Consider the following 9,154-nt stretch of genomic DNA (forward strand, 5'->3'; position numbering starts at 1 on the left):
TGACGGCTGGTGATCCTCTCTAATGCTTCTATTACTGAGCTCGACATGTCATACAGCATCACTGGCAAGATTAATGGGTGTATATTTTTCCTCTTCTTAAAATTTTGATTGTTTAGTACAAAAGCTGTACCAACACCAACATAGTAATGTGTCTTCTTCTATGATAGACTAACTTTATGGTGGCATAATCTGACATATTTTTAATATTCAAGCTGTGTAATGAAACAAATTACATTTCAGTTGTTATCACTTAATTTTGGGATCACCATATAACGTGATATATAAAATGATACTAACCTCCGGCGGGACTCGAACCCGCAATACCCGGCTTAGGAGGCCGGTGCCTTATCCATTACGCCACGAAGGGGTAATTTAGTGTTTATCTTACTGATTGATTGTTCATAGTCTAAAGTATAAAATTGCTATTAAGTCAGAAGTTAATAAGTAATTTAAACCACTCTTACCTCACGGCCGTTAACCACGCGCGCCACCTCTTTTTTGCGATGCATTAATAAATGAGCCAATGAAATTCCGAGGTGGCGCTCAGGCCTGGATGTTTTGAAATTGTATGGACAATTTTACAGGGTGATTAGTTTTTATATAAAAAAACACAACATAATTCGCATTATTTTTTAAATCGGGCAATGTAGTGCGATTCAGCGAAGACTTATTCGTCCAAAAATGTACAGACATGTACATTCTAAACCCATTTAAAAACATGAGAACCTTTATAGGTTGTGGCTTGGTGGATTTTAAAAGGCATTTCGATGAGTTTTTCCTGTGTGACGAGAACATGTCCACCCAATTAAATCGCTAACGGCATCAAACGATTGCGTACAACATACATTAGATGCTGCATACACATAAATATTGCCTTCTTGCCGACGTAGTAGATTATTTTGCAAGAGATGGAGCCAATGCTTAGGAGGTGGCGCTAATGATAGGAGGTGGCGCCAATGCAGGATGTATCAATAAACAGTCATATCGCAATTACATTATCACATGACGTAAATTTGATAGATAATGTTATTTCTATATTAAATTTAGTTTTCAACGTACATACGAAGGCCCAAACCTTTACAGAACATAAACACAATCTATAATAAATAAGATGTAGTTTTTTTTTTAAATAAATAAGTGATCAACTAAATTAAGATGTCACCAACATGAATAAAACATATTGTACGATGTATACCAAAAATGTGTAATACTCAATCAAACCAATTACTTAATGTTCATCATTACCAAATACAGTATGATAATTCACGAAATAAGTATAAGATAACACTTCTACTTGTAACTATGATTTGTGGCCGTTAATCCAAATGCTTAATTTACAAATACTGAATCAAGCTCATTTATGTTGTTTTTCCCACCATCAACTCCCAAAAGATAGCTCGGTCTCTTTCCGTTAACATTGTTGTATAATACATGTAAAATGTTGTTATATTACAAAGACGAACGTTTATATCCATCAATACATTATAGAAAACTACTTTTTCTATTAAATACGCAAGCGACTCAAAATTGCTGAAGTAGTCAACTTACAAAAAATAATGTAAGATCGAAAATAAAATAGAAACCATAACATAAAATATTTCACTGTAAAATAGCTATAAATGTGAATTGGCGCCACCTCCTAATCTGAACTCCACCTCCTTGGCATTGGCTCCATCTCTTTTTGAAAAATGCAAATTTATCTATTAGATGGGCTAGAAGCCGATGTTTGTATTCACGCATTAACTTGTGCAGGTTCAAAGCAATCGTTTTATGTAACTAGCGTTTTAATTGGCAGGGAATTTGCTCGTCACACAGGCAAAATACATCGATGTACGAATTATACCATGCCACAACTTATAAAGGTCCCCACGTTTCCAAATGGGTTGTGATTGTATGTTTATGTACATTTTTAGATGTATTTATAATTAATGAATCGCACTTAATTGGCCATTTTTTTAATATTGCGAAATGTGTTGAACAACATTTAACGCCTAATCACATTGTAAAATTATCCGTTAAATTTCAAAACATCCGGGCCTGAGCGCCACCTCAGAAGTTGCAATGGCTCATGTATTAATGCATCTCAAAAAAGAGGTGGCGCGCGTGATTAACGGCCGTGTACTTCAATCCACTGTATCCTACTTTTCGTTTAGCGCAAATAATTGAATCAGTATGCCCATCATTCAAACACAAACGCAAACACGTTTATATTTTTCAATATTACTATAAGTTGCATCGTCTGTAAATATTCGATAATATTATATCGATATCTACAATATTATTCCCATTCCAACGCTTACTGATCGCCATGCTGGAAATGATATAAAACTTACCACCGGCGGGGATCGAACCCGCAATCCCCGGCTTAGAAGGCCGGTGCCTTATCCATTAGGCCACGGTGGCAGATAAAAGCCGTCTTAAAGTAAGAAATAAAAATGCCAATAGAATTGCTTTTGAAAACACTACCCATTGTCCTACAGATGCCTGCAATCATAAAAGATGTTTTTTCCTAGATGTTACAAATGCGCAAACCGGAACTCTTGACAGCAGTGTTACATGCTAAAAGTAGATAATAGTCATCAATGACTTTGAGCATGGGGCATCGAATTTTAAAAAGTACAGATTCAAGGATATGTTTTGGTATAAATTGGACAATATATATGTAAGAAATAGGACAATAAGCATTTTTTAACCGTTTGTGACATTGGATTGTAGTCTCACAACTTGCTTGCCACTTTAATTTCCAAATGTATTTTGTTGGGCATTATTGCTCGTCAACATAAACTTGTGCTTTTTTGTGAGAGTAGATTAATAATTACGCCTGTAGATTAATAATAACGCCTATGATCACAGCATAATTGTGCTCTCATTATTTTTAATCGCACCATCTGTATGGTATCGCTAATAATCAAGTTGTGTCAGATTTTTATTCAAGTCTCATAATAAAGAAACTTAGTTAGAACATATTAGTGCTACGCGTTACATCGGAAACCGGAGTACTTTTGTCCTGACGGACATGAGAAAACAAACCGGATTTGCAAGTTTGTGTATGGCTATTTATAGAATTAAAAAGCGTTCGCAATTAGTTCTAGCGAGATCGTCAACGTGGAAACTTCAAATTCAAAAGCCAGGAATTGCGGGTTCGATGCCCGCCGGTGGAAAGTTTTATTTCATTTTAAGCATTGCGATGTTAGCAGTTAGCGCTGAAATGAGAATATTATTATATAACAAAGCTTGAATATTAACGAATATTTACAGATGATGCATCTAAAAAAATACTAATATTTAAAAACACAATTGTGTTTAGGTCATGATAAATAATTATTCAATTATTGGCGCCAAAAGGATAGTAGGATGCAGTGGATTAAAGTAATGTTTGGTTAGAATGACTTAAACTCTAACTTAAAAGCAATTTTATATTTAAAACAATGGCCAATCAATCAGTAAGATGAACATTTAAGTACGCCTCCGTGGCCTAATGGATAAGGCACCGGCCTCCTAAGCCGGGGATTGCGGGTTCGAGTCCCGCCGGAGGTTAGTACAATTTTATCTTAAGATAAAAGCTAAGACGTATTTTCTCAGTAGTTGTAATAGTATGTGATAAGCATTGCTTTAAAACGTGTATACAAGTTATATTTACACAAAACTTACTTTTATCCACTGAATCCTACTGTCTGTTGAAAATTAACGTGATTCAGACTGCGTGAAGGAATCATCATAAAATGTACGTGTATCTCGCGCACTGACAAATTAATCTACAAACTAAGAAAAGCAAAATAAATTATAATATACTCGTACAACTGTTGAGTAAATACGTCTTAACTTTTACCGTCTACACTCACCTTGAATCTCCTGAAGACTCAACTGCATCATCAGCATGGAGTCCCTCCGTGATGAATGTTTGGCGCCTGATTCATGTAATCTCTGGAGGATGTGGACACCTAAGCAACAGTGTGAATGTCGATAGCTCTAGTATTCCCATTCAAACGCTTACTGCTGATATCGCAATTCTGAAATAGAGAATACTATGTTAGTGTGATTGTGTACTTAAATTTATCCCACGAGTGATGAAAGGTTTACATGGCGAGGCTTGCCGAGCCTTGTAAGCCTTTCTGACACGAGTGGGATAAATTTAAGTACACAATCACACTAACATAGTATTCTATTTATCCTACAATATTGTTTTATTTAATTTATTCCTAAAATAAAAGCAAAAACACATTAAATTAACTGAATCTAACATTGCGTAGTAATATTTATTGTGATCTTTCCTGTTTACGGAAATCGAAACAGTCCTTAAGAATTCCGAGCAAAAGAAAAGTAACGAGACAAAATATCGCTATACGCCTCGATTCAAATTTAATCAGCGTTCCAAATGTAACAGACTCAAGTAGAACACAGACGGTTGTTTTCAAACTACAATTCTTGTTTCACCACTGTAAAAAACCAAAAAACAAACATGGCTCCCGCCATTTTGAAATTTACAAAATGTGTAAACACATACCGTGGCTACGTGAAGCATGATTCAGCATTTATTCCCGCCGATATTGTTAATTTTAGTCTTTAAACAACTCTTCTTTTTACACACTTTATACTTACTTACATAAAATATTGTTCTACTCACCGAAGTTGTATAATAACCACATCCATGTTTAATTTCGTAATGTTTAATTTACTTCCATGACGAGTTAAAATTCTAGACAAATTTCTTCATCGCCATCCATCTTTTCCATTTTAAAGCACTGGATGTAAGCAGGATATTCTTTGTGGATAGACATTCTTTGATCGACTGACAAAGGAACGACTAAACCATCAAAGAAATTACCATTTTTATTCGACATCGATTTCCTTCGAAAAGTTAAAGAACAATTAACTGACACTTTTCTTAAATTTAATCCATCAATTGTTCAACAAAACATCGCGTTATTCGAGTTCATTCGACATTTTAACTAAATCGAAAATGCAGTCTCACCAGTTTCATTCCAGTTTTACATCCAAACACTGTTTTTCACATTCATAATATTATAATAATCCATCGTTAACACACACACTCGTAAACTCGTTAAACGACTGCGTACCCAATGGCCTAAATGACGCAATCAGGGGTGAAAGGCCAAAAAAACTAGTCCCTACGTAATGTTCTTAAAATAAGTGTGGAAGAAACCTGATCTAAAACTAACCGTGGAGAAAACCTTATCTTTTCTTTATGAGTCGTTTTTGTTCTATAAAATCATTTAGCTGTAGGATAAAATGAAATAAAACATACCAACGGCGGGGATCGAACCCGCAATCCCCGGCTTAAAGGCCGGCGCCTCATCCATTAGGGCACGGTGGCAGATAACAGCTGCGCTAAAGTAAAAAATCAATAAGCCAATAGAATATCTTTTAAAAGTGTATACATGGTTTATGTACACCAAACGTATCCACTGTATCCTGCGGTACATTACCTATAAACGCGGTATAGACTTAGTGAAGGAATCATCATAAACGCTGCGTATATGCTTAATTTCGTACTCCATTTCTAAAAGGTTGCTCTTCTCTATTTGCGAACTTAGTGCCTACTTCGATATTGTACCTCTTCTTGGTTTTTTCGGCGTAGCTGTATACGACAGCTTATCACCTGCATCTGACCTTTGTAAGCGTACAATCAATTTTAATATAAAATTTCCCGCCGGTTAAGGCCTGGAACTTTTCGCAGTAGAAAACGTGCTATCTACAAACAGTTTTCACATTGATATTATATGTTATTCAATCGACTTTCTATTTTTGGGAAGTATATGGTATGAAAAGGGGTTCTGCAGTTCGTTTAGCAACGATGTTAATTGCGTATTCAGCATGAAACAATTGTATCTCTAATGATAATGCTTGAGAGATAGAACATTTGCACACTTAACTCTCGCCATAAAAACAGTTTGTGCGTTCCCCATTTTTATTTAGGAGATTGTCAGCGACAGAACGTTTATACTTAAAGGCTGTTTTCTCATATTTGGTAATTATTACGATATTGCATTCTGTGCACTAATACATTTTATATCAAATAAGTATTGTTGTTCAATAACCTGATATACGCTTTGGCGAAAATATTTAAAATTGTTTTCGAAAATGACTATTAAACACGTAACTGTATAAAGCTTTAAACAAGCCGTCGTTCGAATCGCTACCTCATGTTAATGCATTGCATTCCAACCCGCAAGGTATCAAGGCCAGTTCGCAGTTAGTTACAGATTATCGTTATATAAACGCTACGCTATCGGGTGGACTAAAAAGATACATATTAAATGAAGATATTCGGCGATATTATTATGGTATGTCAATCATAGAGTTTTATGTGTTTGCAACAATTGCATGATAAGTACCAGTTTTGATTAATTTTATTAGAAATATTCAACCATATATCGACCAATTTATAAATCATGAGCGCAATGATTCACGATACTATTTTAATAATGGAATCAAATAACAATGTCCGACAAACCACAAAAAACCAGGTCTGTTCGAAGAACGCGCGTTTAAATATTTCAAATATGTGCGACTGATTCGTGTGTTGCCGGTTGACCTATATGCTTTCATTTATTTTCATTCTTCTTGTGTTTTTCTATTCTGTAAATACTGTATAGATATCTGATCAATAATATCTAATGAAGCGAAATAAGCCACGATATATGGCGCAACACCCCGTCCCCTTAATTGATTTGCGTGTAATGCAGCTAAGAACTGCGTAGAAAAAACATTTTTGATCTCATAGATACAACTTTTAATCGTTCATCAACATCGACCACAATCAACACCGTTTCATACATATTTGTGCATATCATTAACGATTAGGTTGAATGATAAACTTTCAGGATGCGTTTATTTCTTTATCGAGTTAAACTCGACAAACTTTAACGAAACTTATTTTCTTACCGATGCCTGCAATCATGTAAGATTCTTTTTCTTAAATGTTACACATGCGCAAACCGGAGGTGCTTACAGCAGAGTTACATTCTACAAGTTGTTGTTTAGTCATCAATGGTTGGGAGAACACAAAAGTACAGATCCCAGGATATGCTTTCGTATAAATTAGAGAATATATATGCACACTGTTACACTGGATTGTAGCCTCACTTACTTTTAAACACTCTATCCTACTGCATGTTGAACATTTCCGAGATATATACTGCGTAAAGGAATCATGCATCTTCATCACGCGCACTGACAAGACAATCTATAAACAAAGCAAAGCAAAATAAGTATATGTAATCACATACTCTAACAAATTTTGATAAAATACTTTTACCGATCACAATCCAACTGCGACAGAATTTCTCATTCGATGAATTTAAAAATATTGTTTGTATAGTACAGTCTAAGTTGAATACAATCGCCCACCCACGCGTGAATCTCTTGTATACTTAAGTTCTATGGGGATTGTGTATTGCGAATCGACATTCATCATCAGTATATAGTCCCTCCGTCGTCAATGTTTCGCGCCTGGTCCATTGACATCTCGAGAGGGTGGGACCACCGTATCTACTGCGTGAATGTCGTTAGCTCTACTTCTTCCAGATTGTGTATTCTCGCCTTTGTCAAAACCTGCTGGACGACCGCTCTCCCAGCAAACACAATAACGTTGTAAAAACGTTATAATAACGTTATACATAACGTTGGTAAAATGTTATTTTAAAACGTCCATACGACGTGATTTTGTGAACTCCATATAACGTTGTTATAACGTTTTAAAATAACGTTATTAAGTAACCAAAATGCAACCTTTATATGACCTAACTGTATTATTGACACACTACACAACACACCATATTTTAATTATTTTTTTACAATATAATAACACAATCAAACAATGTTAACCTGAAGAATTTTACTTCAATAATGAATGATTGTAATGCTTTCAGTTGTTAACAATTGTTAAACAGAAGTACATTAACAAACTAAAAAAGGATCGAAAATTTACAATCTACAAGAATCATTTAAAACACATATACTCTATTAGTTGGCTTAAACAATAAACTTCCCGTAACCATGTCTATTCAGAGCATTTGTGAAAGTTTACCCAGTTAAAATCACAAAACTTTCTAAATTGAATCCATTGAAATGTCACAACGTAATATATGTAATGCATAAAAAAGAAGATATGCATATTTTACCTTTTCAAATGTAATCACAGGTTGTTGTTTTTTCAAAATAAGGTTGAAGTTTTATAAGAACATTTTTTTCCAAACCTCATAACTTCCTTTTTTTAAATCAAAACCTCCAAACTAAGAAAACAGGAAGTTCATACTTCATTTATGAAGACCCTGTCTATTATTACAATAACAGAGCAAATTGTCTACATCTGCAATAAATTAAACATCGATATTAGACAAGTCCGCACAGGATTTTTGCTAAGAAGATACTTCATTTTAACGAAAAATGTTATAAAAGCGGAAAGTGTCGTCCCTGATTAGCCTGTGCGGACTGCACATGCTAATTTGGGACGACACTTTACGCACATGCACTATGTCCAGTTTTCTCAGAACACTACTCAAATTATAAATAGTTTAACATACACAGAAAATACTAAATATTAAAGACAATATCAGGGGTTTTCAGCCTTATATAACAGAGGCCTATTAAAGGCCACTTCCCAATTGAACATTTATTAAGTTGACTTAAATGAAGAAAAAGAGTTCATCACAGTCAAGCCCCCTAAGCAACAAATCACCACTGTCAAACGTAAGTGAAACGCAAAGGTTGGACCAGACGGTTACAAGACTCTTTAGGGACAGTACGTAAATATGGCTAATGAAAGTCCAACGACAGAAGGTTGGGACTTCATGAGTTCGCCAGAAGCCACCAACTAGCGTGGCCAACACGCTTCACCAACACAAACCGTCCTGAACAGCGACCTGGCTTGCTCCAAACGGGCAAGTACACAACCAGATCGATTTCACCGTACAAATTCAAGTCAAGCAACAACAAGGAAAACACAATAACGTTTCATGGAGCATACATCGGTAGTAACCATGACTTAGTTATCACCACAAGCAAGCTGACAAGCTAACAACTTAATGAGCAAGTACATCATGAAGTACCGTCGCATTTAATTTGACTTAGAAAAAAATTTAAATACCAATGGATAGCAGAGACGTTCAAAGCATAGATGTGTTGCAAGTTT

At 35.2% G+C, this 9,154-nt stretch overlaps 2 non-coding genes across 2 annotated transcripts; one reads left to right on the forward strand and one right to left on the reverse strand.

Annotated features, from left to right (window-relative positions):
* Positions 1-2,330: 2,330 nt before the first annotated feature.
* On the reverse strand, positions 2,331-2,403 carry Trnar-ucu (transfer RNA arginine (anticodon UCU)). The gene has a single exon. It is a non-coding gene; the product is annotated as a tRNA-Arg (tRNA).
* A 1,061-nt stretch (positions 2,404-3,464) lies between these two features.
* Trnar-ccu (transfer RNA arginine (anticodon CCU)) lies at positions 3,465-3,537 on the forward strand. The gene has a single exon. It is a non-coding gene; the product is annotated as a tRNA-Arg (tRNA).
* The last annotated feature ends 5,617 nt before the right edge of the window (positions 3,538-9,154 follow it).

This window comes from Dreissena polymorpha, chromosome 2 (genome assembly GCF_020536995.1).
Source record: "Dreissena polymorpha isolate Duluth1 chromosome 2, UMN_Dpol_1.0, whole genome shotgun sequence".
Classification (NCBI taxonomy): Eukaryota; Metazoa; Mollusca; class Bivalvia; order Myida; family Dreissenidae; genus Dreissena; species Dreissena polymorpha.